The following is a 27,500-nucleotide window of genomic DNA, read 5'->3' on the forward strand; positions in this document are numbered from 1 at the left end:
TAGCATTTGGCCTAGGGGGAACGTTGTTGAGGCTCAGGCTTGGCTGGCTGGGAGGTAGCAGCTGCCATGGCCTTGGGTACAGGCTTCGTGGGTTGCTGAGTTCGTGCAGACTTGGGTCGACTAGAGGCAGCTGCAGTGCTAGAGTGTTTTGGCAGGTGTCGCATGGCCTGGGATGACTTTTGTGTCTCCGTGAAACGCTCGGCTAAGCCTTTAACTGCTGGCCCGAATAGACTGGTAGGAGAGACCAGGGCATCAAGGAAGGGAATCTTGTCAGCATCCTTGATTTCTGTCAAGATCAGCCATAAATGGCGCTCAAGCACAATCAGACTGGCTATGGAACACCCTATAGCCTGAGACTTGTTAGTGTCGACTAGGTGTTTGGCCTGGAAGACCTGTAGAGCCACCATCGAGATTAGTGCTGAGGCTGCTTGCCCAGCCAAGGAGTAGGCGTGTCCAGCAAAGGGGTGAAGTTCTCCTACATGGCTTGGATGGATGGGTGGCCTTTGCCACTGCCGATAGCAGTGGGCGGGCAGAGATGAGTGGCCACTGACTCGTCCAGTTGAGACATCTTTTCATATCCCTTATCTTCAGTGTCGTCCACCGAAGCGGAAAGAAGCGGAAGTACAGAGACATGCAGAGTATGAAGTGCGCCACGACCTAGTGAGCTCATCATGAACTTATGAAAAAAAAGGATGGGATCGCTGACGAGGGGCTTGACAGCACCACGGCAGGAACCACTCCTCCAGACAGCTGCGAGAGAGCTCCTTTGGTGGAGACCACTCAAATCCCTGCTTCTTGACGGCTTTCGAGAGCACACAGAATAATCTGCCGTCCATCCCTGGCTTAACATTGCTGGGCTCGGAAAACGGTGGGTGGTGAGGGCAGAATTTGAGCCCAGCAGCTCCTCCGCATCTGAGGCTGCTAATGATATGTGATCCAGCAACTTGTCATCACTCCCATCGAATGAGACCAGATCGCTCCTGCTGGCAGAGGGACACTGGTCAGGCTGGGTGAAGAGGACAGGGGAAGCCTCTCTGTGTGGAGAGAGCAAGGCATGCAGGACTTGAGCTGGCGTGAGCTTGCTTGCATCCGAGTGCTGTGATCCTCTGCCCTGCTGTTTTTTCTTCACAGGCTCCTGGAAGAAGGAAAATGGAAGGGTCAGATGGGTGGAGTCACTTTCTAATGCAGAGAGGCAAGACTCATGTTGTCACAGTGGAAGCAATCCGTCGCGGTCAGCATGGATTCGGCGTGGGGTTTCCCCAGGAGGGGAGATCTGTATGTACCACAATAATGACGCTGCATTTGAATTTTTTTTTTTGAAATTTGCCCTTATAAGGCTCGCTCGATGGTGTCAGGGGAAGCAGGACCACTTCTGTGTGGCACTGAAGGCAGTGAATCAGCCGAGCAGAAAGGTCAATATTCCACTGGGACGTGTGTCAGCGGTGAGCAGGCTCTTAAGTCAATGGAGATCAGTGAAGAGCGTCGTCATCAATGAAAGAGAATAAAATCTGAATCCTATGGTGAAGCGGCCACTTATATAGCCAGATGGCAATGCCCTTTCTGGCGGGCTTTGGCGGACTTTGTGGTCATAGGTTCGTGCAGCACAGTGCATTGTACAGACCAATGGTTGTGCAGTTACACTGCGTTATTGAAAAATGCTTCAGTTCAGGAAAAAAAAGGACTTACGTGTATAAAGAATCGATAGGGACCATACAATGCAGTGCATACAGTGATGACTGAGAGATGAACAAATAACGTACAACCTCTTTTTCATGGAGCGAGAAAAGTAATGAAGTAAACAACGATTTTAAACTCTGTTTTCATGTCGATATACACATTTACATTAAATATTCCACTCGCATTAATGGAGATAAACAGTGAAATTACATAATTTTACAAAAAACATAATTACATAATTGTATAAACAATAGGCTACATAATTTTCCTGTTGTATGCTATGTTTTAATGACAGCGAGGAGTGCTATAGGTGCACAATAATTCATCTTTAAACTAAATTACAGATCACATGTTATGGTAAATATTTTAGCGAGAACAATGATCAATGATGCGCACTTACTTCTATATAATGGTGGACACTGCTGGATTCAGAAGTCGAATGGTCCATTGTCCGGTATAGGACCATTGATAATAGCTTACTGTACAAATGGTGTTGGTGGCGTGTGAAGGCATCTCAACAAAATAATGAAAAATACCACTATATTTGAAGGATATAACTAGGCGAAAGCGGTAAGATTTGCAAGTTTCCTTTTTTAAAATACTTTGTCTGTGACTTGCTGAACCAGACAATTGTATTTACGCTGCAATAAATATGGGCCTATCTGTTTCCACTAAAAATAGCTAAAAGATGTTCGTCAGCAAAACTGAATACATTTAATTTGAATTGTTTAAAACAATTGAAATACTATCTGGCCAGTGTAAAAGAATGAGATCAACTGTATTCTAAATATATCTGAGAAAAACTTTAAACCATTTTGTTTTTAAGGATATTTTCATATATTTATTATAAAACAATTTTTAGCAATAAATATTAATATGTATGCCACAAATGGATAAACATAGATACAGACGGTTGGTCTGGGAACGCCCCCGGGAACGCCCCGTCACGTGATGTGAATTTAGCCCGTGGGGGAAAACATTGCCTTGGCGCCAATTGAAATACACGGGACAATCACGCCGAAGAGTTGCTGTGTCGTTTTCTGTACCTCCAATAAACTAACAAATTATGAATTGAAGTTCTAAATATGGTAGTTTTTCCTGGTTCTAGTAAGAACTCTAACTGCTGCATTTTGGATTAGCTGGAGTTTGTTTATTAAGCGTGCAGAACAAAAAACCCAATAAAGCATTACTATAATCTAACCTCAAGTCATATGTTGGCTTGTGTAAGGAACAGACCCACATACAGTGAACTGCTTGAAATCTTTTTCTCAGCCACAGCTCTCAAATCCCATTCACACTTATTCAGTCATGGCACATTGTGTTTGGATGTGCAATGACTTCTTTTGCCACTGATGTAAAATCTGCCACAATGACTTGCCTTGTCATGTAAGTTTGGATTTCAGTATATGGATGAAAGCAATGGTGGAGAAAATTTTCATTGAACAGTGATTTCAAGATTGTGTTTTGTTGACATTGTGATGGCCGATATAACTTAATTTTATTAAAATTTAATTGAAGAAATTGTGCATTTCAGTCATTGCAGCCACGACATTTACTCCACAAGTGAAAGAGTCAAATTACAGGGGGTTATTGGGTAAAGCGAGTAGTATTCGATGGGTCATATGATTTTAAAATATGATCCCTAAGAGGCTACGCATGGCAACCGTGTTGCATAGGCTACTCATATGACTGGAGTCTTCATCTCATGGACGTAATAACAACAGCTAACAGATTGGGAACGACACAAGAGTAAGTCAGTATTGAGTAATGACAGAAATTGTGTCTCTGCAAATTTTCTCTTTAAACAATCAGTGTGGGATCAGCACATGGTCATTTCAGAGGTAATTTCAATGTAAGCTCAAATTTATTAGGCCACATTCTTTTAGACAGAACAAGATGCTGATGAAATGTGTATTTGAATGCCTGACCTTAAAACAAATTGCAACATTTTTTTATAATTTATTCATACAAATACAGCTGTAGGTGTGTTAAAAACTTACTTTGAGCAGAACAGTAATATTCCTCCACTGAAGAAAAAAAAGCGTGCATGAACAAGCATTCGCAGCAGAACACTTTTTACTCAGAACTGCCAAATATTTAGCTCAATAATTTTCATCTCTTCAAATTTTTGACCCTCTTGATGACACATATTTAGAAGAGTAGGAGGAGATAACAGCGAGAGAGTTTTCGGAGAGATTTTGGACTGTGATTTATTCACAGCTTTTGTTGTTGGTATGGACAGAGATTGCTAAACAATGCTGCTGCTGCTGGTGGTGGCTGTCTCAGTCTCATTGATCCACACTTCATTTGGTACAAACAACCAAACCCGTTTTTTTTTTTTTTTTTTTTCACAAGGCATATTAACAGTCATGCTAATGACTGTGAGTGAGATATTTTGCCCAAAGCATCATAAGCATGTGGTCCTGTTGAACTAATGACCCTTGTTAAAAATAAAAAAAACCTTTAAAAATAGTACTTATTATTGAAATCATATACTAAAAGAATATACTTGAAGAATATTGCAAACAGAATAAAAATGTTTAAGATGTGTTGCCCTTTTAAGTCTTATCGCCATTTTACCATTGCGCAGCAAAGTTGAAGAGAAGTGACATTAGCCAATCAATACAAGCATAATATGTGTGCGTGCATCCTATAAGTGAGTTGTTCTTGTTAAATTATGCTTAATATTGAGATTAAGTTGTAATCTTGCCGGCATTTGCAGATATGATAATTATTTTTGATTGATTGTGTGTGCATAACCAGCGTTTGTTTACATGCACATAATTTATATCTGCAGTGATATTTTAAAGTTGCTTTATTTCTACTGTTCTCATGTTCTACATTTTTAGTTAATCTGTCTACTGTGAATTGCAAGTATAAGTGTGTTAATGAAGATTATGTGGTAAAATGGCCTATTCAGATGCTAATATGCCAATCCATTGAGCTGTAGCATTTCACTTATATTCAGTAATATTGCTAGTAATGTTAACTTGTTGGGTTTAAAATCTGTATTATTCACCTTTTTGTATCTGTTATCTTTATACAGACCACACCTATTACATGCTAAATGGGAAAGTAAAGTCCTCAAAGAAAGAACTGTTGTTGACTGAGTTCCTGGGTTCTGACCGGCCTACCAGTGCAAGTGATCCCTTCCACAGTCTTTTGATGATAACTCACATTCCAAATCCTACAAAATGGTCCTTCGAGCCGGATGATCACTTCTCTGGATTAAGATGTCAGCCAGTTCTGAAACAGTAAACCCCTTGGTTCGCCCAAAGCGTCGTCCAGCCTATTTACAAGATTATGAGGTGGACTTGCAGAGCTTCCATAAACAGTGTTACCAGTTAGTACGAGAGAACAACCAGTGGAGTCATCTGATGACGATTACTCTTCGCCACAGGTTGGAGCATCTGCTGCAAAGCCTAAGAGAGTACATGGTTTACCCACCTTTTCTTCCCCTACGAGGTTGACGGGCAGGGATAAGCATCGTGACCATCCACGTCTTCAGCAGCAGCACATTTCCAGTCCTGCCTACCAGTCATCACCACAATATCCAAACCGACAGCTACAGTCTGAATACAATGCAGAGTTCGTTCCCCTTGGTGATGAAGGTGATGGATACCAGAGTGATAGATCAGATGCTAGTTCCCTAAAGTTACAAAGGATCTCAGAGGAGAATTTAAAGCTTCGTGAAACACAGCAGGCCATCCAAGCTGACCTTAAACGAATTGAGACAGCCAAAGATGAGCTGATCCAGCTAGCATCTGATCTGTCGCTCTGGTATCCATCATCGTGGAATTTAACTGATGGATAATCAGACCGGGTGTTGGACATAAATAAAGGCCTTTTCAGACTAGAGCCTGTAGTCTGAAAAGGCCTTTATCTATGCCCAACACCCGGTCTGATTATCCATCAGTTAAATTCCACGATGCAGCATATGCAAATGATGAAGACTGGCCAGAGCCTCCTCCACCCATTTCATACGATAAGCCAGAAAATATAAATCAGTGCGGCAGGCAAAGGATTAAGAGCACTACAAGAGCCACACCAACAATAACTCCTAGGCTCACTTCTGTTGAAAAGACAAGGGATTTCGGCTATGCAAGTTCATATGATAACCATTTTAGGTATGGCCAGTATCCTGCCCAACAGATAGGTCCTCCATATGCACATGAACAACAAGGATGTCTTTTCCTGAACAACACAGGACAGTTTCCTATAATGTGTCACCTCCCATGGCATCTGTGGATCTGACGGAGAAATATTACAAAGGTAGGGGCCCCCACCATTCCTTACTTCCGCACCAAAGACCCAAGTGAGTTTGCTCGATTAAAAATAGCCTTGGAAAATCTTCTGCCACCTGATAGTACTGAGATGTTCAAATATCAAGAACTGGTTTACCACTTGAAATTAGAAGATTAGTTGGGCTGCTTAAGACTTTAGGCCAGGCAGGGAGCGTTGAGTTGTATTGTGGGTCGCATGTTGCACGCCTTCTCAATAAGCTGCCACCTGAAAGACGGGCTGATTTCTGCCGCCACATGTGACTTCGGCCTGTGGTGACATACTCATTGGTAGATCTGGCAGAATGGCTGAAATATGAGTCTTGGTGCCAGAGCTATGGTGATCAAACTACCAAGGGAGGAAGCAGAGCCAAACGAGAGTTCCGAGTAGCTCCACGAGTACACCAAACCACTGCCACAGTACTGACTGGGTCTGGAAATAGTGTTGATGTGAGAGCCACTGCAAATTCTCCTGCCAAGGTTGATGAGAAAGCTAAAGGTAGGCCCATGGTATATTGCTCTTACTGTCAGAACTCTGAACATGCTTTCAGTCAGTGCCCTCAAATTCCAACCCTCACCAAAGATCAACTCTCAGAGTGGATACGATCCAATAGGAGATGCTGGCATTGTGGTCTTGCCCATTAGGCTGCCCATTTTGGTCTAAAGAAACCATGTCCACTTTGTCAAAGGAAGCATCTACGAATCCTCCATGAAGTAAATGAGAGGCCTGTCACAGTGTCATCCAAAACCGAGGCTTGCCTAGTTAGTTCAGCGACACAGACACTGTACCTGAACAAACCAGTCAGCAGTAATAAAGTTTTGCTCAAGATTGTCAGAGTACTCCTACATCATGGCAATTGCACATTAGACACATTTGCAATCCTTGATGACGGTTCTGAGCATACCATGCTTCTGCCAGATGCAGAACGAAAACTTGGCTTGAGAGGTACTGAAGAAAGCTTAGCTCTGAGAACAATCCGTCATGACGTGCAAACCCTTGAAGGGGCTTCAGTCTCATTCCACATTTCTGCATACTCCAATCCAAAGAAGCGATATCTGATATCCAGAGCCTTTACTGCACCACAGCTTGATCTCATTGACCACTCGTACCCAATATCTAAGCTGCAAAAGCAGTACAAACACTTGGCTGGACTACCATTGCAGAGCTTTGAAAAGGCCAAACCTCTCATCCTTGTTGGCGCAGATCAAACTCACATGACCACACCAATTGAGCCGGGAAGACTTGGTCCACCTGGTGGCCCCGCTGCAATAAGAACCAAAGTAGGCTGGACACTGCAGGGCTCTACCAGCCTGTTAGAGCAGCGACTTAAGCCAAAGGAGTGTCTCCACATATCCCTTCCTCTCAACACCACAGAATTCTGCAAGAATGTTAATAGGCTGTGTTAAGTGGATGTTTTGCCCTTTTGGAATGAAACGGAGAGCACAAGGTCAAAGCAGGACCAAAGGGCCATCGAACTACTGGAAGCCAAAACAATTCGCATAAAGGTGGATGGAATACGCCGGTATGCAACACCCTTGTTACGTAAAGGTGACATGCCCCATCTTCACGCCACTATGGAAGCAGTCTTGCCACGCCTACGCAGTACTGAGAGGAAACTTGCCAGAGACCCGCAACAAGCTGATGCCTATTCCTCCGAAATCCAGAAATTGGTTCAGTCAGGAGCAATCAGAAGGCTCTTGGCAATTGGTTGACAAGCTGAGGGGTCTGTTAGCTGAAGGAGGCTTTGAATTGAGGCAATGGGCCAGCAATATTCCTGCTGCTATTAACCATCTTCCACCTGAAGCAAGATCGGATGGGTTTGAACTCTGGCTCTGGCAGAATATGACACATCCACCAATCTAATCCGGGTTGGTGGTAGGTTACGACATGCAGAAACCTTAGATCCCGCCCTGAAACATCCAATCGTACTAGATTCTAGACATCCAGCCGTGAAATTACTTCAAGATTTTGACGAAAGACTCTGCCATCCAGGCCCTGATCGGGTGTTTGCAGAAATAAGGAGACAATTCTGGGTGTTAAGAGGAAGAGCAGCCATCCGCATCTTATAGCATGCCTGTACAGAATGTCAAAGACTCAGAGCCAAACCTACCTTTCCCAAAATGGGAGACCTTCCTTTGGCACGCTTACACTCTACAAGTGTCTTACCACACGAGCCGTACACATGGACCTGCTGAACAGCTTGGACACAGATTAATTTCTGATGTCGCTAGGTAGGTTTATTGCTTGAAGAGGTTCCCCAGTAGAATTACTGTCGGACCAAGGAACAAATTTCCGAGGTGGTGAACGGGTACTGTGCGAAGCATTCCAGGCCATGTCACCTGATCTCCAGCGAAAACTCGCACCACAAAAGATAGCATTCCATTTTAATCCCCCTGCAGCACCACACTTTGGGGGAGTGTGGGAAAGGGAGATAAGATCCAAATAAAATGGCACTATCTACAATTATTAGGGACCAAACAGTACCGGACGAGGTACTCAGGACTGTTCTGATCGAAGTAGAGAACATCCTTAACTCCAAACCCCTCGGGTATGTGTCTTGTAATGTGGCTGATACTGATCCAGTAACACCCAACCTTCTTCTCACAGGGCGGCTAGACAACTCCCTACCTACAGTCATATACCCTAAAGAAGAGGGCTTGAGTCGTCGCCGTTGGAGACACCCTCAAGTGTTAGCTGACCACTTCTGGTCCACTTTTATCCGCCATTACCTTACGAACTTGCAAGTCAGACAGAAATGGCAACATACATCCCCTAATATGACCACAGGCACAATAGTCATGATAATGGATTCTCATCAGCCCAGAGCCCATTGGCCAATTGGAAAGGTAGTCCAGGTGCACCCCAGTCAAGACTCGCAAGTAAGATCAGTGGATGTCCAAGTACAAGGGAAGGTTTATACTAGACCTGTAGCTCGACTTGTGGCCCTACCCCCCATTCCAGAAAATGATACAGAGGAGCCCAATACACCCAACACAGCAGCAGTAACACACATGCAACCTTCTCAAGTGTCAATTTGAACACAATTTTTTGGGCGGCTGTACAAACGGCTTGCATGCATGACCCTTTTAAGACGTGTTGCCCCTTTAAGATGTGTTGCCCTTTTAAGTCTTATCGCCATTTTACCATTGCGCAGCAAAGTTGAAGAGAAGAGACATTAGCCGATCAATACAAGCATAATATATGTGCGTGCATCCTATAAGTGAGTTGTTCTTGTTAAATTATGCTTAATATTGAGATTAAGTTGTAATCTTGCCGGCATTTGCAGATATGATAATTATTTTCGATTAATTGTGTGTGCATAACCAGCGTTCGTTTACATGCACGTTATGTAAATCTGCAGTGATATTTTACAGTTGCTTTATTTCTACTGTTCTCATGTTCTACATTTTTAGTTAATCTGTCTACTGTGAATTGCAAGTATAAGTGTGTTAATGAAGATTATGTGGTAAAATGGCCTATTCAGATGCTAATATGCCAATCCATTGAGCTGTAGCATTTCACTTATATTCAGTAATATTGCTAGTATGGTTAGAATGACAAGCATATGGTAAATTAAAATATAATTTTACACTAAAGTGGCCTTTCTTTAATATTACATTATCCATGGTTTTCTTAAAAATATACTTTTAAGATTTGAAGTATTCCACAAGTGCATATTCAGTACAATTAAATGAGGATGCTTTTAGCATTTCACTTGAATAAAAACTGGAGGCTATAATTATTCATATATCTAATCAACTATCATAATGACTTTAACTAACTTGCTGAACAAGATTATCTGTAGGTCTGCCAGGAGTAGCAGACATGAAAGACAGTTTATTTTAAGCATTAACATAAACTGTCTATATGTCCAAATGATCTGTTCTACTCTATATACTGCATGTCCACATTTGTTTCTTTCTTTATTTCTCCTAAAGATTTTAATAGAAACATCTGAAATAAAACTGATACTACAAATGAAGAAGGAGGAGAAAAAAAAAAAATAAAAAAACCTAACTGGTTTGTTTGTATTATGAAAAGCTGAGTTTGAACATTTGGCAGCATTAACTAGATTTGAGAGCTAAAGGCAGAAGACAAGATTTTTGAGTGAATAATAACGTCAGGCTTTTTCTTACACAAGACTGAAGAAACTCAGTTAATTGCCTTAAACTGAATGAAAGATTCACACTCACAGATCTGACTGCCTCTTTGAGTGATGCATCTACTAAAAATGAGATAGGCCAGTGTAAGCATTCATCAAACATTAAACTGAGCTGTGCAATGTCTTCATTTTTAAATAAGCTTGTCCACAGGCTGACATGTTAATTAGCTGATGTATTAATGAGTGATATGATAAATAACACATTTTTGTCTACCAAAAGAAACTCCTTAAGGTTTCTACAGTACACGAAGAACAAAGAAAGTATCTTCCTTGTAGATTTCTATCCTAAAATGTTTTGGTCACCAAAAATAACGAGTTTTCCCCCATGACTGGTTTGACAAAGAGATAGTGTTGCTCGTGCTTGTGTGATATAGAGTAACTTAAAAAAATACAGGGCCCGGTTCCCCGATAACGTTCACTCTTAGCGCGCTAAGAAGACATCGAAAGATATATCTTACCAAAGTTGTTGATGTTTCTAAGTGTGTTCTCCGAAGTGTCCCTTACGAAGCTTCGTCCGACGTTACAAGAGCGCTGTCCAAAGTGAGGGTGCTGAATTAGTTGGCATCGATTGCTCATGAATCGATTTTCCACTTCACATGAAGGTGCATTACAGTGTTAAAAAAGACAACAAGTTCTATACAAATGAAACATTCCTCAAATTATTACAGTAACATCTATTTTAACATAGTTTAAGTTATCAGTAGAATATAGACTATAAATTAAATTATCAAATGGTCAGTAATATGTTCACACGATATGTTGTGACGGTTAGACGAACCGGGTATCCCTCGCTAATCATCCACCCTCCTTGTCCCGTTGTGCCGCTTTTTGACATGGGTTTAACGACTTCTGAAAATTATATAATACACATTTATATTAATGGTAAGGTACTTTACAATCAGAATTGATTGGCAAGCAGCTGCAGTTACTTCTGTTTAATGCGGTATTGATTGCAATTGGTTTATGTTTTTAATAAAAAAACAACCTATCTACAATGAACAGAGAGAGAGAGAATTAGATACAAAATATGGTGGGGAAGCAACGTAAAAACAAGGGCACCAAGCTTCTCGTCAGGGAACTTGAAGTTTTGCTGGACCTTGCCACCAAGTCGAAGATCACACTCCTATGGTCCACTATAACCTGCATGTTTATGGTCGCGTATCCCTTTCGCGATATTTCCTCCCGATCAATCACTGATGGATTGGCGATAGGGATGAGTGTGCCATTCACCAGGATGTAATCCCCGGCATGGCGCAGAAGGGCGTTGGTGACTGTGTGGACACACCTGCGCTGGGCTTCAGGGCTTAAAGCAGAATTCCGCCGCGTTAGTCTGGCCAGCGCATGTCTGGGAAGGTCCAGCTCCTCCACAATGAGTTGTCTTGGGAGGGGATTTTTTTTAATATAGCCACTTCAGGCAAAATGTCAAAAGGGCTTAAGTTTTGCCGAATAAAAAAACTGGCATGGACTAAATGGCTCCGAGTCCGACTCCGTCTTTGATTCAATACAAGGACACGTTGGATCGCTGCTATAGTTGGTCGCTTACTGGACACCACCATGCTTACCCATTTAAAGATCTTAGCCATTTAGAGCCAAATTGTTTGCCAGATTTTAATTATCAAAAAAATTATTGCCAATTCGCTTTAATAATATTACGAAAAAGCCTAGGCTAATTACCACCTTATTCGTTCTGTAACCACATAAAGTCAACTTCATAAATAGGCCTGTATCCATTGCGAACATAATTTATTATGAGTCTTAAAAAATAACAGAAAATCATTGTTGAGCCACAAAATTGTCAACATACCATAGTTTGACTTGTACTTCGCTGCGCTGGTTTCTAAAGACTGCTGTACAGTAGCGTCATAAGCTCAAATAACGCTAAGAGAGAGCTACGAATGGTCCAGACCAACCTTATGAAAGTGTGACTTACAGAAGATATACTTAGCGTTAGAACGTGTCGGGAACCATGCCATAAGGTTAAGAGAGAGGTTAAGGAATAGGTTAAGAACTACTTAGCGATAAGAACGTTTTGGGGAACCGGGCCCAGGTCTTTAAAGAAATATTCCAATAGAAGTTAAGCTGAATTGACAGCATTTGTGGCATAATATTGATTACCACAAATGAAAAAAAAAGGTTAGACTAGTCCTGCATGTTCTTTAATGAAACTAAAAGTCAAGGTTACAGTGAAAAACAAATGTGGATGCATTTTGGAGGGTTTAAACGAATAGTTCACCCCAAAATGAAAATTTGCTCAAAATGTGTTTTTTTTCCTTCTCTATAATATCTCATTAAATTTTGCATGGATTTTAAAAGATGCCACTTGAGTTTGTTACATTTACAGCTAAAATGTTTTGTTGTTGCCATTTTTGATACTTTTACTGAGAAATGAGCACTGTAGTCATAACAGATTCACTTAGTTCAGTAAAAAAAACAACAAAAAAAAACAAAAAAAAACCAACCTCTACCTACATACCAACAATACGAAATACATAGTGGTAGTACATAAGTAAATGATATCACTGCCTATAATGAATTAATATTAAAAGAATAGTTTGGACTTGGGATTTGGAGAAATGTACCACTCCATTACTTTCTCACCAGTGGATCCTCTGTAGTGAATGGGTGCCATCGGAATGAGAGTTCAAACAGCTGGAAAAACATCATAGTAATCCACAAGTTATCCAGTCCATCCATGAATGCATTGTGAAACGGAAAGCTGCGTGTTTAACTTTTTAACCTCAAACCGTTGTTTCTGGGAGTTCTCTATCCATAATATTCCTTGGTCCAGTGAAAAGTCTCTTGTCCTAATCAGGAGAGAAATATGAACAAATCAAAAACCATTCAAGCCTAAACAGTCTAAAACAGATCTAAACAAATATATGGGTATATTATGATGTGAGAGGACAACAGAGGATGGACTTATTCACTAGAGGAACTGTTATTATGGATTAGTCACTTATATTGGCCGGAAACATTTGTTTATAGTTAAAACATCTTAAAAAATGTATTTGTTATATATGGCGTTTTTCCATTACCAGTACCAGCTCAACTCGACTTGACTTGCCTCGCCTCGGCTCACTTTTTGCTCCGTTTTCTATTGCAGATAGTACCTCCAAAATAGTACCTGGTCGTCATAGCGACGCCACAGGAAACTGCCGTGACCTAATCTTCTACGCGACACACACCCGCTTACCCACACACACAGGACAATGGAGGAAATCGAGTGTATGCTGTTTTTGATCCTTGGGATGTGGCTGTTTCTCACAGCAAGAAGACAAACGTTGTTTTTGGAGAGGCTGAGGGCAGCAAAACAAAACGCTGCTTGCGGGGTTATTCAGAATACTCCGCCTGGCGCGTGCGATGATGACGCAGTGAATAGTGACTATTCTCTCTGACCAATCAGCAGTCTGCCGTGTTTTCACGTCACATTTAAGTATCGCCTCAGCTGGTTCAGAACCTCGCCGGAGGTGATACAAAAAAAAGTACCTGGAAGCAGGAAAAGGTACAACATTTACACAGTGGAAAACCAAACAAAGGTGAGTCGAGTCGAGGCGAGGCGAGTTGGTACTGTGTAGTGGAAAAGCGCCAATACAAATACATAGCCTTTTGCTTCACAAGATGTTAACTGACGGACTGGTGTCATGTGGATTACTTGTGGATTATTGCATTTTTTTCAGCTGTTTGAAATCTCATTCTGATTGCACCCATTCACTGCAGAGGATCCATTGGTGAGCAAGTGATGTAATGCAAAATTTTCCAAATCTGTTCTGACGTAGAAACAAACTCAACGTCATCTTGGATGGCCTAAGGGTAAAGTAAATTCTCAGCAAATTTTCATTTTGGGGTAAACTATTCCTTTAACAAATTGAAACTTTGTTGTAAATCATTGCTAATAACAGCCTTCTAACATTACTAATTGAGCCTGGTCAGTACCTGGATGGGAGACCTCCTGGGAAAACTAGTTTGCTGCTGGAAGAGGTGTTAGTGAGGCCAGCAGGGGGTGCTCACCCTGTGGTCTATGTGGATCCTAACGCCCCAGTATAGTGATGGGGACACTATACTGTCAAATAGCACCGTCCTTTGGATGAGACATTAAACCGAGGTCCTGACTCTCTGTGGTCAAAAAAATTCCAAGATGTCTTTCGGAAAAAGTAAAGGTGTGACCTCAGCATCCTGGCCAAATTTGCCCATTGGCCTCTGACCATCATGGCCTCCTAACAATCCCCATATCTGCTGATTGGCGTCATCATAGCAATAATTTGGTGTGTGGTGGGTGTTCTGGTGCACTATGGCTGCCGACGCATCATCCAGGTGCATGCTGCACACTGGTGGTTGACGAGGAGATACCCCCTTACAATGTAGCAGAAAAAGCAGAAAAACGTTATATAAATGTAATAAATGTATATTATTATTATTATTATTATTATTATTAATAAATCTACCCTTAAAAAATGTTCACTAAAGTAAAAGCGTCACTAAAACAGCAGACCGTGGAAACCACTATATCTAATATACATTATGTGTTGGGTAAACAATTACGTTTAGATGTGACATTTGGATGCCAGTCTGAAACCAGTTTTCTTAAGAGTATGTCTTCATACAAAGCTACCTACTGACAATGCAAGTGTTGTACAAATGGAGTCACCTTCTGTCCTGAGGAGGACGACACATGCAGTGAAGAGTTCTGTGATGTACTGTGGTAACAGAACTTTAAGAGTGATTTGAGACAGTATGAAGAGCGTCGCCATGGATATTAACAACACTTTTTTTTTTTAATGTTCACACGTCTGAGAAAGTGAGAAAAAGCTGGAGATTGGCACATTGTGTGATTACGTCGATATAAATAAGCGTGTGTGTGTACCTGTGTGTCTGCATATGTGTTTGTGATAGTGTGTGTTAGTCTAAAGACCGGCTGTGACAGGGCAGGTTTGGCTAACATAGAGGAGGCAGATGGACTATTTAAAATGGAAAGGACTTCACCGGTGGGCCAAGTATTCTGTTGTTCGCCCTCCATGATTAGGCTCACAAAACCCATCAGTCCATTAGATCCAGACTACCCAGCATTTCACATGTCTCACACACATTTACATCAACACTTCAGTGTAGATGTAGGGACGGATCCGTACTTTAAATATAACTAGGATGCATTGATATTGAAATTCTAGTTGATATGGTAACTCATTTTTGGTAGCTATTTTATGGCAACTAAAGGCCAGTGTAATTTAAAATGCTACTAATGAAATAAGGTATTGAAGCATGGAATCTTAAGGATGTATTATTGTTTAAAGCAATAAAGACAACTGTATCATATTTGATATGCAAATTTCTAAGGACTTTAAATTACCAAAATATTAAAAGCTTTGATGAAAAACAAACTCGTAGTTAAGCAATCAAAGTGTTAACCTATATATCCATAACTGAGTGATCTAAATAAAATGTAAGCAAAATTTGGTAGCTTTATAGCACACAGGGAAGAAGTGGCAAATGTGGTCACCAAAATACTATCATGCATCCCTGAAATTCAGGTTTGTATGTTTCTGAGAGACAGAAACAGAGAGAGAATAAATATGAGAGTGAGGAATGACAGCAGGGAGAAGAAGAGAAAGATAAGAGACTGGGTTCTAGAAGCCATGAGCATGATGTAACTGTGATGTATCTCTGAGAGATAGACTTTCACATTGATCCTGCCCATTGATAAACTGTGGCATGTGTGTGTGTGTGTGTGTGTGTGTGTGTGTGTCAGTTTGTCTGCATACTCGTCTGCTCTAAGGTCTCTGAGTTCATTTGTTCTCCCCATTCGTACTCTCCGAAAAAAAAGGTACAAAGCTTTCACTGGAGCGACATCCTAAGGTACAAAAGCTAAAAGGTACATCTTAGTACCTTATTTACTCCTAAGTGGTACATATTAGTACCTTAAAGTTACGTATTTGTACTTTAATAGGATATATGAAGTGTACATATTAGTATACCTTAGTACCTTTTGAAAATGTTCCACCCCAGTGACAGTTTTTGTACCTTTATTCCTGAGAGTACATTTTTATATTATTTTGCTCTTGGTCATTAAAGCCATTACAAGTTTTGTGAAGTATATGATTCCCTATTGTGAAGTATATCTGAGTGAAACAATGTAGGGTGGGACTTGATTTTTTTCCATATGAAATACAATTAATTATTGGATTGTTGTCATTTCTTTGTGCTAATAAATGTGCAATAAATGTGCACCGATAAATCATTTAAAATAAATACTGCAATATTCCATGCAAAAATAAGAATTTGTATTTTTTATGTCACGGTGACCTTGTTGTTTCTCCTAGACAACAGTGAGATTAAATGAACTGCAAATAGTCTCTTGCTTCTCATGTGTTTCTAAGGAAAAAAAGATGTCTTCTCACAATCTCCAATTTTTCTAAGAATATTTCTCAAACTGAGCTCAGATTTGCCAAAATAGAAGTCTGTAATCAGAAGTCTAAGAAATTGCATAGAATTTAAGAACATTGATTTTATAGCTATTTAAAATTATACTTTTAGTTTATTTAAAATGCATAATTTTTTATTAAATTTTTTTTTTGTAGCCAGTTGAATAGCCAATTCCCTTTCATCTATTGTAATACAATTGCTTGACACAGTGTAATCATATTATTTCTTCAAGAAGTCAGCATGATAACCTAAATTGTAAGTGATTTGGAGCTTTCTACACAGACAGCACATCTTTGCATAATTTCTCTCACTTTGTCCGCCATCTTGGTAGATTTTTTTTTCATAGAGCTCATAGCAGTGCATTCTGGGATCACTTTATCTTTGAAGGATGGATGTGATGCTCTTTTAGGATGTGTGCAGAAAATATCTTTGTGCCAGGAACATGCCTGTAAATGCTGCTTCTGTGGGCAGCTCACTACATTTTGGAACAGAGCCTGTGTTTTAACGTCCTATTTTTTAATTTATATTTTTGCTTCTCACTGTCCTCTTTGTACATTCTCTCTCTGCTTTCATTTCTCGCTCATTATAGCGTGTTTAGATGAATAATACATGTAAGAGATGTAAGTTGGTGAATGTCAGCAGCTGTGCTGATCTGTGTCATGTCCAGAGTTGCTGTCATATACAAAACAGCTTCCTTTTGAGCCGAGCAAGGTCTTTAGTAAACAAGTGTGGACCTAAACTACATAGCTGTTTGTTTGCTAAAATTAGATTTATGGGTACATACTAAACCAAAATAATATTTTTAGGTAGCATTTTATTGTATATTTAGCTTCCACCTCCTCGTGAGTGAGTATGACCATACTTTCAAGCTTACTACTTACACAGGACTGCAAAGAACCTGTCTTCCTACTACTGGTTTAAAATAGTATGTGAGACATTAGGTATTATGCAATGATAAATGTTTCAAATAATAGTTTGCGTAGTTGTTATGTATGGTGACCATCTGTCTGATTTTAGGTAGGACAGTCTGATTTTGACTGGTTTTGAGCTAGCTGTTCATGTGTCCTCCTTTTAAGATCTTGACTGTTTTATACAAGGGTTTGTAACCTTTTGGGCGTGAAGTGCCATTTTTAATTTTATTGGTTAACCACTGTGCCAATAGGCCTAAGGCGTTTTCTGGGGACAGTCCTGGTTTTTAGTGTCCTGTCCCCGACTGGAGCTCTCCCCGGAAATGTTTCCGTTTTACAGCATGTTCAAAACAATTCCAAAAATATTATTATGATTATTATCACCAGTAGAGAGTGCTGAGAGCTATACTGATTACTTTCGTGCACACTATTTTAGCCATGAAGAACATGGACGAGAGCCGAGCACTATTATAATCAATTATCAAAAGAGACGTTTTTAAGGTAGTCACATACTAACTATATATGTAAAAGAAAAATAATAGCCTACTGTTTGTGTGCACTGCGTAACAAGGCATGATAAGGTTGTGGGATTCTATTGCACACAATAGATCTTAAAGGATTAGTTCACCCAAAAATGAAACTCATCCTTGAGCTATCGTAGGTGTATATGACTTTATTCTTTCAGACAAATCCAATCAGACTTATATTAAAAATCGTCCTGGCTATTCCAAGATTTATCACTGCAGTGGGCGGGCGTTTCTGTTCAACAGTGCAAAAGATGTCAAATAAAGCGCACACATCCATAATAAAACATGCCTAACACATTCATTTTTGTACGAAAAGCATCCATATTTCAAATAAACTTACACAAATAATTTCGCAGAAAGCACATACTTTGTGGTTAGAAATTAGTAATTTTGTTATAATACTATTTGCAGTAGTTACTATTTATTATTTTTCATGGTGTGATTTTTTTAGGTGAATTGTGTTTAAAAACTAGGGTAAGTTTGATTCTCAAACATCAGTGTAATTATTAATTATGATATCAATATATGGAACTCATAACAATTAAAAAACAAAAACATACAAAAATGTATTTTCCCCATTTTTTTTAATTCTTAGATAATTGAGATTGAGATAGATTTTAGTTGTATTTTGACCACTGAACTAGGAAATGTCCCCGGTTTTCATTTTACTAACTTTACTAAACAGCATTTAGAGCGGTAATTTATTTATTACTAAGACCGAAAGCCGGTGATGGCAGAAATGAAACTTTTGGAAGCTTTGAATCAACCGATATGATTCACTGTTTCGAAGCATTTAAAACACCACACTCTGGTGATGCCTGCTGGTCAAAACTGTGTAATTACATCAAAAACTCACTCCAAAAAATAATATATGCATAAAAATATATTAAAGGCAATTAACAAATCATTAAATACAATTAAATATGAGGAATACAACCACTGAAATTCTGAAACATTTTAAAACAGTTGTGATGTAACAAGGCCTCGTTTACAAAAATCACTTGAACATGACTTGCCGTTATCTACTGGTGGTTTAAGTTTCATATTTTATAGCTAGTGTTTTTCGTTAACATTTTTTGTTATACTGGTTGAAAGTTTCTTTACAGACAGATAGCAATAAATAATTAATGTAGTCTATTTATAAAAGTCTCAGGACCAAAAAATATTTGTCTAATTATTGCAATTCGGTCCTTAACTACTGTAGCAGGCTGAGCCAGATGGTGTTTATCCAGTGTGGAAAAAGAAATTCAGATTCAGAAGGTCAAGGCAAGATTTGAAGACTTGCCAAAATCCACGGACACAGACAAAGAGGTAAAACAATGGTAAACATTGGCCATCAACGTTTACAAAATTTGTATTAGAGTTGAGTTTGATGTAATGTTTGGGTAGTCTGCTTTTACTTGTTGAGATTTTACTTCAATTTTATAGACCTGTAAGAGCTATGTTTGTGATGTTTGAGTGGGGAGGCATAATGCATGAAAGGGGTGTTTTTGCAAAGGTTGTTTGAAAACATGCTTTATATTTGTAGCTTTTTATTTTTTATTTAACATTAATTTCATATAACATTTTTATTTATTATGCCATGAATGCATTTACACTAAAGTTGCGTAAATGCATTCATGGCATCTCTGAGCTGCATTAAACAGTCTGTGTAAATACATCTAAATGCCACCTCAGCTTCTGTGCCTCTTTTATAGTGTAAAGATGGATTTAGTTGATATTCATTTCCTGTGATTGATACTTATTGTCATGCATCGTAATATTCTAATTGCATTTTTTAAATAAATGTAAGAATTACCATGAAGAGGAATACACACATTTATAAAAGGTTAGACAAGTTGCCCAGAATATCAATTTTAAGGGAGCAATTGAAAAGTTAATTTCTGCCACTATAAGTTTGAGATTATTTTTTCAGTTTTATTTTGTCTTCAGTGAATCCTGCAAGTGTGCTGATTTTTGGTGTTATAGAAATGGCCACATTACAAATTATCTTTTTGGAAATAAGCTCTGTTATTTTCTATTTTTAATTCCTGAAATGTCTGAACTTTTGGCAGTCTTGAAATAATGAGTTAAAATAAGCGGTTCAATTTGTAGCCATAGTTATTTGTGGTTCATTTGTCACATGTTGGAACGTGGAATGTTGGATCAGGCACTTTGCGTTGTTGCATACATTTTATTTCAAATGTAGAAGCTCATCCGGATTATCAGCATGCTGTGCACACTATACATACTATATGCCAAAGAAACAGAGTAGTAGCCTATGTTAGTATGCTATTCCAAACAAAGCCAGTATGTGTACTGGGACATGACATCTAACGGCTGGAGTCACTTAGGAACTGGTGCAAGTCTTAGTCTTTTCATCACACACACACTCACATTCACAAAATCAAACTGACTGGATTAATTATTCATCCATGCCTTCACAGTTCTCAGTTCAGTTTAAGATGACAAGTGTGTCATGAAACAGTCTGTCAGAGTTTTTCCACATGTGTGTATGTGTCAGGGTTTGTTTAAGTAGGGTGAGTGTGGGTGAACGCATGTTTGCGTGCGTGTGCCAGCGCGTATATGCAACATGGCCAAGTCTGTAGGCAGCAGTGTGTTGATTCACAATGGAAATGTGCGCATGGGCTTGCCGCTGCGTTTGTGTGAGCGTATCTGTAAAAGAACCGAACATTAGCTCATGTTTCGAGACACTTGATATGGTTGTGAGTCAGATTTGTGTGTGTTTGTTTGCATGTGTGATGGTAAAGCTTTCTTTTGTGCAAGATGTTTTCAGATGTGAAACAGGCTGTTAGCATGTTGTGCGAGTGTGGGTGTATGTGTGTTTGAGTGTGTGTAACGCTCTTATAGTGTGTCTGTGATGTCAGCAGATAAAGTAGAGAGGTCATATTTGATCTCCTCTCAAGGACACTGGTCTCTGTCTCTCCTTCTCTCTTACTCTATCTGGCAAAATCAGATATTCATGCTGCCAGTTGTGGCCCTGTATGTGTCCAGGTTGAGCCATCTCTAATCTAATACAAAAACATTTTTTTATCATTTGATGTCCACACATGCATACTCACACTACTGCCATATATATGGTATACAGGAACTCTCCATATGGGCGTAATTGTTTTATACTTAACTGATCATATTTTCTATTGCCTAATCCCATCCCAAACATAACCCTCACAGAAAAATATAAATTAAATTTATGCATTTAGCAGACGCTTTTATCCAAAGCGACTTACAGTGCATTCAGGCTATACATTTTGACCTATCATGTGTTCCCAGGGAATCAAACCCCCAACCTTGAGCTTGATAACGCAATGCTCTACCAATTGAGCTACAGGAACACTATACATATAAGCATTTTTAGTTATACCCATATGTGCCACACCAGTGTTCACATTAAGTCAGGATGAAACAGAAATAGCATCAGATATTTTCTTCCGTATTGTGGCTTACATCTAAGTGTAACAGTTTATCGAAAAAGAAATATGTAAGGTGGGCACTTGGTTCTGTTCATTGATTGTTGATTGGTTGTTGAGATATGTATGGCTTTCAACAGTGGTGGCAGATGAACGTGAGTTTGCACGATCCTTCAGCTGTTACCTCTGGGTACTCATTTCTAAAATATAGTTAAGTAGACACACACATACACACAATAGATACCACAAGACTATTTTTGCTTGTTAAAAGCTCTTATTCTGCACTCAAAATCTCCTGAGACGTTTCTTCTTACACATTTGGAAGTTGTTATTACACCATGATGTGAGTTCAATTGATTTTGGTCAGAAATAACAGACTTGGTGGGCAATTTCATATTTCTTTAATTTAATCTACTGACAAACAAACTATTTTAGTGCTGCTGCAACTATATGATGCAAAAGGTGCACATTAGCGGTATAATTGTTGCTTCATCTGCCGCACAGAATCATGGGAGTTGTAGTTTTAGCAGACCTGTCACCTCATAAATCGACTTTATGAGTAGCATATTGGCAAGCTTGATCACCACTCATTATCAAACCTTTACAATTATCTTAGAACAACCTTTCTTGAGCAGCAATTTCCACCAAGTTTTGCTGATGAACAGCATGAACCAGCATAATCCAGTGTGCTAAATTCAAGTTTGTAAGCTCTAATTGCACTATTGTTGAAGTGGACACAATGGGCAGATGAAGAGTAATGTCATGCTGCTCCAGAGAATGGCAGGGAGAAGTATATTCTGTCAAATTTTATAATTATTCTTAATCACCAGTACATGAAATGCATTAAATCTAAACTGTACCATCAGCAGTTACAACTTAATTATGACAAATACAATTGTCTTACATTAACTTCCACCAGATCTTCAATTGACACCAATTCAGAAGTTCCAGACTCAAAGTAGTTTCTACTTACATGTGTGGAACTTATAATTGTGATGCAATGTGTGTTTCAAAAAAATGTTGTACGAAGAAAATGAAAAGAGTGGTAAATTTCATTTTCATCTAAAAACAAGTACAAGACGCTTTTTAGAACCGCTCCTGCACTAAGGCCCAATCCCAATTCTACCCCTCAGCCCTTCCCCTTTCCCTTTCCCTGTCTCGATTCTCTTTTGGTTGGAGGGGTAGGGGTAACGGGTAGGGCCAGATAGCCCTTCAAACGAAGATTTTTCGGGACCACACTTCAAACGAAGGGGTATGAATTATCTCGGCAACATGGCTGCTACAGCGAACAAAAAGACACATAAATGTAAGCTTTTTTGGCATAAATAAAGATTTTAACGAAAAGTAATCATTTGTTTTATGTTACATTCAATTGTGAGTTCATATTAACGGTCATGTTACTCAAAGAAATGTTTGCAAAAAAATCTTTGCGCTTGATATGTGGAGCATTTCACTACGAGTCCTGAGAAACATGAACCACAACACTAAATAAAAGACTTAACATACCATGACTGCTTTCACTAATGTTTTTTTATCTCATGTTTGCTTAAGTTAAGACTATCGGTTACATGTAGGGTCAGATTCAGTGTGGGGGTGTTGTAAATAACTTTTTACCATCACTCACATTCAAAATAATCAGTTTCTGGTAAAACTGAATGCACTTTTAGTGCCATTTACTGGACATTTAACTTTGAAAGTGTTCCAAACGTTCAAGAAGCAATGAAATATCATTTTGTAGAAATGTCACCACAAGCACCTTTGTTCCCCCAGTGAGCCTGGGCTGAAAATGATTAAATAAGGGAAATTATTTTGCAAGCTTTAGCTCTGATCTTCCTCAGTGGTGCACAAGATTTGTGCAGACTGAAGGCTCACAATCATGACTTAATTATGACTGATGCCAATTAGCTCCCGTCATGATTTTATTAATACACATTCTTCCAGCTCGGAAAGTGAAGGCTTCAAGAAAATCCTGAATTTCCTGCTGGTAATTAAAAACGGTTGTGCTGTTCATGTGCACTCATTAATATCATCATTCTGACATGACTTTAATGAAGCAGAAGCTTAGTTATGCTAAGCTAAACTACAGGTCACATCCAGTGATGTACTCACACACATGCAGTATATGATGTGTGAACAAATGCACACACTTCAGTGCATTGGGCAGTGATGCATAAGGCAGATCTGCGGTCATTAATGCATAAAATATTCATTTACATGGTTACCTGATAAAGACATGGTAACACGCATAGCTTATCTTTCTTTGGCGGTTCTTAGTTGAGATGTACTTGTAATAATGTCCTACCATTCCCACTCATCTAACTGGCCTTCAGTTCTCATCCACTCATCCTTTCCTTCTTTTCAGTGAGTCTCCTACACGCACACATCAACCTTCAGCACACATCCACTGCAGAGGTGCATCCTCCATATTCAAACACCACACACGCGCACTTTAGACGCGTGATCAGTCTTTCTTACATCCTCTGCTGCAAAATTGATCACACACAAAAAGCGAATTAAAAGAGTCAGTCACATGTGGATGCAAATCCAAATTAAAAAAGGAAAAATTTATACAAATGTGCTAGAATCTCTTTTTCATCAGTGAATAAGGGCTCACTTCCATATATGGTGTTTATATTTTTCAATATACTGCGATATATGCATAAACCATGTATAGCTATGCATAGACCATGTAAAGCTAGCTATACATAGTAAAAATGGTAAATATGTAAAATATAAAGAAAAAAATGTGCTACATTTTTACATGTAATAGCTTTATTGAAAAAACGAATATTCATTTCACTTTCATGAGTTAACACATGGGTTTACATGAAACTAAAGACATACATAAACTCATATCACACTTTATTGTTTGCATAGTTACACCTCTCATGTATGAATTTATGTGTGGTGGTTTACCGAAAACATCAATATTTTTGGAGGAGATTATACCAAAATAAATACATAAAATATAAATGGATACAAATATATGAATATATATACCTCATAGTTGAGTACTTATATTGAACAAAGATGTTTTCATATAAATATAAACATACATAGTACATGTATGTTCATATATATATATACACACCATCTTTTATCACATGTACATCAATATATTATGAATTGCATTATTTAATTAAATGATTATGATAAGTTTACATTGGGTAAAATCTCTCTGGTGTTCTCATAAACATAAATATGAATTTAATGTTTAAAAAAAAAATTTAAGGAGTACAGACTTACATTCTAAAATAAACAGCTAAAGTTACACTAAAGTGGATAAATTGTGGGGAAAAGCTGTTAATCGTTGGTGCAAATAAATGCAGAGATGTGTGTTCCATTCAAGATTTACTTTCAAACTATTTTCATTTAGAAATAGTAAATTCCACCAATTATTACAAAGAAATGATAAATAACACATTAAATTTAACATGAATCTTTGAAGCTGAAAGACAAAACTAGTATTTTCTTGTAAAACAGTCCATCAATCAGTCCATTGATTAATCAACCAATCAATCAATTATTCTGTCTGCTTATCTATCTATGCTTTAAAAATGATAAAAAAATAAAAATAACAGGACTCAGTTAATGCACAAAAATTCTCATCTCAACAGACTGCTGTGTAAGTTCTGTCTAGGTAAGGTGAGACAGGACAGGGCTCACTTTTTAACAATGTGAGCTGCCACTATCACAGCAGGTGGCCCGTCTGGACTTTCCGGAAATGAGGACTAGAACCATATCACAGAGGCTGACTAAGGTTAATAAGTCCGGTTTTCTTCTCATAAGGCAGTTATTAGTGGTGTTTTCTTCTCAAACATTATTAACAACATTATCAAGAATGATCAGATTTTTTTTTTAAGGCAACTGAATGTACAAACCGGGAAGAAATAGTGGTGAAAATGTATTATACCACAGTTGTAGAACAGGAAAATAAAAACAATGGCAAACAGTCTGTGTGAATAGTGCAGATAGCACTGAAAAAAATAAGGTAAGAAAATAAACAAATAAGATACAGTAGATAAATATGCAAATGTTAGACTCATTATGTCAGTGCACTGAGAAAATTATTAGTTGGATATGCTGTTACAATTCTACCAATTAAACAAAGACAGTACAGATGCATGTAAAGATGATATACTCAAGTTTGAATGCATAACTTGAATCCAGTCAAAAGGTCAAAAGGCTGAAAATAAAGTTTTATTTTAGAAACAGATTCATATTAATTTAACCTAATTTACACATTTATTACCAGTAGTATGTTTCCTTCATTCCCAAAAATGCCAGTAGACAGTTGAAGCTGTCAACACAGTGGCTAGAATCCTCACTACAAGCAAAAAAACTGAGCACATCTCCCCAGTATTTAGGTCTTTACACTTGCTTCCAGTCACATTTGGAAGGGATTTTAAATAGTGTCTGACAGATATAGATTTTTTGATGTCAGATAACTTAGAGAGAAGGGTGGCAGAAATAAAATAAAAATAATTGAATCTTGATAAAAAATAAATCTCTTAAAAAACTGATTTCTTTAGATGGGAACTTCTTGATTCTGTAATCATTTCATAGTGTTTTTCACAAATAAGTAAATTGTTTAAAAATACAAATAAAAAGGAAGAAAACATTGTAACCACTTTACAATAGGCACACAGCATGGACAGGTTGTTGGCACATCAACTGCCTGGAGTTTCTAGCTGTGCTGCTGGACCAGTAGAGGTTTCGCCATTGATTCGAGCAAGCGTGTGTTGGTCCGGACAGACAACACCGCAATGGTGGCATACATAATTTTCCCAACTCTTTTTGAGCAATGTTGCTTGTGCACTTTCCCACTGAGAATGGGTATCAAATTTTTATCTGGATACTTTAGATAGGTCATGGGCCTGGTTGCCCATTTTTTACAGCAACGTTAACCAAAGTTGCCCGGCAATATTGCTTAAAAACTGCCATGTGTATCATCTGCCTTACTTTGTTCTGAAACCCCAGCCTGGCTATGTGCCCAAAGCTCCTAATACGTCTTTCAGGCACTTTGCACATTTATCCAGACTGCACAAAAAATTCAGATGTTCAAATCAGCATCTTTAGATGCTTTTGCACTGGGGAACCTTTTCATAGTTCCTAGAACTATTGGTGAAAGTTCCCTCCTCCGTTTGGAGAAACTAATTTAGCTCCTTCTTCAGAGTAGGGTCTAAAACAGTTCAATTAGAACTACCAGTGATGTAGTGTATGCTGATTGGCCAAACACATACGAAACACTGGCTACCCGGCATTTTTAAAATGTAAACATTTACTCCACAAACATGGAAAACAGAGATAACGCCATTTACCTGTAACCTGCAGCGCTGTGTTCTTTTCTTAACTGCATGTTGTCATAGGAGATTTAGATTTCCATGCTCTTTTAATCATGTAAATTGTGCATTTACATTCTATCTCTTTTATCCCGAAACCCACAACAAATATCAAAAACAGCTCTAAATGCAGCATCCTCCATTTACTGGTTGTTGATGTTTGTAAATACCATGATTAAAGACTTCACTATTGGCTGCTACAGAGTTCCTGCTGCTGGTGCAAATGCAACCAGGAAAACGGCCGGAAATTGGTTCTCTAGGAACCACCCTGCTGACTATTTCCTAGAACTAAGTTCCTAGAACTACGCGTTGCGAAATAGCCTTTTGTCTGCTTTGATAGACAGCAGAAGGGCAAGGCTGTCTCTGAACAGAGGTTAGCCCATTGACTAGTGGATGCCTTCCTGTTGGGGTACCATGGTTTTGCAAGATTTTATGATTAGCTCAAACATATAGGACTTTTCCGGGGGGCTTTCTGGGACATTCCCTTTGAAAATGAAATTTTAAACTGTGTCCTCAGCAGTCTATGGAAACTCCTATGTTCATTGGTGCATCCCAACACACAATGCTCTTAATGGCTCTCTGATGCTGACATTGTACCTCCAGCAGCTACAGCAAGAAAACAGTAATGGCAGATTGCTGTTTCTCACTCAGGGCTGTGTATATGCTAATAGGGCAGAGAGCATCACAAATGGGCGGGACCTTTCCCAACGTCATAGTAGTGAGAAATCTGGAACTGCTAGTGTGGAGAGACTGTTTATGATCTATAGGGAATATAA

General features: G+C 38.8%; 1 protein-coding gene and 1 long non-coding RNA gene across 2 annotated transcripts in view; both read left to right on the plus strand.

Annotated features, from left to right (window-relative positions):
- The window catches only part of LOC132140758 (disks large homolog 4), a 188,556-nt gene that overhangs the window by 6,417 nt on the left and 154,639 nt on the right, over positions 1–27,500 (plus strand). The gene's annotated exons all lie outside the window — the stretch shown is intronic.
- Positions 4,222–4,773, plus strand: LOC132140264 (uncharacterized). The gene is made up of 2 exons (XR_009433747.1): positions 4,222–4,333; positions 4,724–4,773. It is a non-coding gene; the product is annotated as an uncharacterized LOC132140264 (long non-coding RNA).

The sequence above is a fragment of the Carassius carassius genome, chromosome 5 (genome assembly GCF_963082965.1).
Source record: "Carassius carassius chromosome 5, fCarCar2.1, whole genome shotgun sequence".
In the NCBI taxonomy this organism is placed as follows: Eukaryota; Metazoa; Chordata; class Actinopteri; order Cypriniformes; family Cyprinidae; genus Carassius; species Carassius carassius.